The following is a 3,571-nucleotide window of genomic DNA, read 5'->3' on the forward strand; positions in this document are numbered from 1 at the left end:
GCCATGACCACAGTAACCTTTTTCGTTCCGTTTCTGTAGTGTAGTGGTTATCACATTCGCCTAACACGCGAAAGGTCCCCAGTTCAAAACTGGGCAGAAACACGCCATTATGCTTTGCTAACAAAGCTATTGACTTTCAGTTCTTGATCTCGATTGCTTGTCGTGAGCCCAGTAACGTCTTTCATCTAGTTTCTGTAGTGTAGTGGTTATCACGTTCGCCTCACACGCGAAAGGTCCCCAGTTCGAAACTGGGCAGAAACAATGCATTTTGACTTTCAATCCTTGATCTTTATTCCTTGCCATGACTACAGTAACCTTTTTCGTTCCGTTTCTGTAGTGTAGTGGTTATCACATTCGCCTAACACGCGAAAGGTCCCCAGTTCAAAACTGGGCAGAAACACGCCATTATGCTTTGCTGACAAAGCTATTGACTTTCAGTTCTTGATCTCGATTGCTTGTCGTGAGCCCAGTAACGTCTTTGACTAGTTTCTGTAGTGTGGTGGTTATCACGTTCGCCTCACACGCGAAAGGTCCCCAGTTCGAAACTGGGCAGAAACAATGCATTTTGACTTTCAATCCTTGATCTTTATTCCTTGCCATGACCACAGTAACCTTTTTCGTTCCGTTTCTGTAGTGTAGTGGTTATTACATTCGCCTAACACGCGAAAGGTCCCCAGTTCAAAACTGGGCAGAAACATGCCATAATGCTTTGCTGACAAAGCTATTGACTTTCAGTTCTTGATCTCGATTGCTTGTCGTGAGCCCAGTAACGTCTGTTATCTAGTTTCTGTAGTGTAGTGGTTATCACGTTCGCTTTACACGCGAAAGGTCTCCGGTTCGATCCCGGGCAGAAGCATGCGGTTTCTCTTTATTTTGATCACAAGTGTATATTGTTGATGTAATCAGCATCATTTTTACCCCTTTGATGATTTCTACATGCGTCTGCTTTTGTCAAGAGTGTGTGTTTTTGACATTGTATACGTTTTTCTAGTTCAAGTAACACCTGATAGGATCAAGGTGCGAAAGCAGGCATCTACTTGCTTTTTCTCTTTCTTTTTGGCTTTTTGACAAAGGCATGAGATTTTTTTTTGCAAAATGGTTTTGTTTCCATGTTTTTTCTTTTTTTCAGTAGTCTGACAAATGAAAGGTTCCTTGGTTGAAAAGTGCACTTTGTCCTGTGTTCAGACATAGAGGAAGACCTGTTGAGTTTGGCTGGATCATTTTTTTTCAATTTCATTTCGGTGTGTTTGAACAGTTTGAGCTTAGCACGGAGTTTCTGTAGTGTAGTGGTTATCACGTTCGCCTAACACGCGAAAGGTCCCCAGTTCAAAACTGGGCAGAAACACGCCATTATGCTTTGCTGACAAAGCTATTGACTTTCAGTTCTTGATCTCGATTGCTTGTCGTGAGCCCAGTAACGTCTTTCATCTAGTTTCTGTAGTGTAGTGGTTATCACGTTCGCCTCACACGCGAAAGGTCCCCAGTTCGAAACTGGGCAGAAACAATGCATTTTGACTTTCAATCCTTGATCTTTATTCCTTGCCATGACCACAGTAACCTTTTTCGTTCCGTTTCTGTAGTGTAGTGGTTATCACATTCGCCTAACGCGCGAAAGGTCCCCAGTTCAAAACTGGGCAGAAACACGCCATTATGCTTTGCTGACAAAGCTATTGACTTTCAGTTCTTGATCTCGATTGCTTGTCGTGAGCCCAGTAACATCTTTCATCTAGTTTCTGTAGTGTAGTGGTTATCACGTTCGCCTCACACGCGAAAGGTCCCCAGTTCGAAACTGGACAGAAACAATGCATTTTGACTTTCAATCCTTGATCTTTATTCCTTGCCATGACCACAGTAACCTTTTTCGTTCCGTTTCTGTAGTGTAGTGGTTATTACATTCGCCTAACACGCGAAAGGTCCCCAGTTCAAAACTGGGCAGAAACATGCCATAATGCTTTGCTGACAAAGCTATTGACTTTCAGTTCTTGATCTCGATTGCTTGTCGTGAGCCCAGTAACGTCTGTTATCTAGTTTCTGTAGTGTAGTGGTTATCACGTTCGCTTTACACGCGAAAGGTCTCCGGTTCGATCCCGGGCAGAAGCATGCGGTTTCTCTTTATTTTGATCACAAGTGTATATTGTTGATGTAATCAGCATCATTTTTACCCCTTTGATGATTTCTACATGCGTCTGCTTTTGTCAAGAGTGTGTGTTTTTGACATTGTATACGTTTTTCTAGTTCAAGTAACACCTGATAGGATCAAGGTGCGAAAGCAGGCATCTACTTGCTTTTTCTCTTTCTTTTTGGCTTTTTGACAAAGGCATGAGATTTTTTTTTGCAAAATGGTTTTGTTTCCATGTTTTTTCTTTTTTTCAGTAGTCTGACAAATGAAAGGTTCCTTGGTTGAAAAGTGCACTTTGTCCTGTGTTCAGACATAGAGGAAGACCTGTTGAGTTTGGCTGGATCATTTTTTTTCAATTTCATTTCGGTGTGTTTGAACACTTTGTGCTTAGCACGGAGTTTCTGTAGTGTAGTGGTTATCACGTTCGCCTAACACGCGAAAGGTCCCCAGTTCAAAACTGGGCAGAAACACGCCATTATGCTTTGCTGACAAAGCTATTGACTTTCAGTTCTTGATCTCGATTGCTTGTCGTGAGCCCAGTAACGTCTTTCATCTAGTTTCTGTAGTGTAGTGGTTATCACGTTCGCCTCACACGCGAAAGGTCCCCAGTTCGAAACTGGGCAGAAACAATGCATTTTGACTTTCAATCCTTGATCTTTATTCCTTGCCATGACCACAGTAACCTTTTTCGTTCCGTTTCTGTAGTGTAGTGGTTATCACATTCGCCTAACGCGCGAAAGGTCCCCAGTTCAAAACTGGGCAGAAACACGCCATTATGCTTTGCTGACAAAGCTATTGACTTTCAGTTCTTGATCTCGATTGCTTGTCGTGAGCCCAGTAACATCTTTCATCTAGTTTCTGTAGTGTAGTGGTTATCACGTTCGCCTCACACGCGAAAGGTCCCCAGTTCGAAACTGGACAGAAACAATGCATTTTGACTTTCAATCCTTGATCTTTATTCCTTGCCATGACCACAGTAACCTTTTTCGTTCCGTTTCTGTAGTGTAGTGGTTATCACATTCGCCTAACACACGAAAGGCCCCCAGTTCAAAACTGGGCAGAAACATGCCATAATGCTTTGCTGACAAAGCTATTGACTTTCAGTTCTTGATCTCGATTGCTTGTCGTGAGCCCAGTAACGTCTGTTATCTAGTTTCTGTAGTGTTGTGGTTATCACGTTCGCTTTACACGCGAAAGGTCTCCGGTTCGATCCCGGGCAGAAGCATGCGGTTTCTCTTTATTTTGATCACAAGTGTATATTGTTGATGTAATCAGCATCATTTTTACCCCTTTGATGATTTCTACATGCGTCTGCTTTTGTCAAGAGTGTGTGTTTTTGACATTGTATACGTTTTTCTAGTTCAAGTAACACCTGATAGGATCAAGGTGCGAAACCAGGCATCTACTTGCTTTTTCTCTTTCTTTTTGGCTTTTGGACAAAGGCATGAGATT

At 42.5% G+C, this 3,571-nt stretch overlaps 1 non-coding gene across 1 annotated transcript; it reads left to right on the forward strand.

Annotated features, from left to right (window-relative positions):
- Positions 1-2,027: 2,027 nt before the first annotated feature.
- Positions 2,028-2,100, forward strand: TRNAV-UAC (transfer RNA valine (anticodon UAC)). Its single transcript has one exon. It is a non-coding gene; the product is annotated as a tRNA-Val (tRNA).
- Positions 2,101-3,571: the final 1,471 nt, after the last annotated feature.

Source organism: Ranitomeya imitator, unplaced genomic scaffold, assembly GCF_032444005.1.
Source record: "Ranitomeya imitator isolate aRanImi1 unplaced genomic scaffold, aRanImi1.pri SCAFFOLD_24, whole genome shotgun sequence".
NCBI classification, from domain to species: Eukaryota; Metazoa; Chordata; class Amphibia; order Anura; family Dendrobatidae; genus Ranitomeya; species Ranitomeya imitator.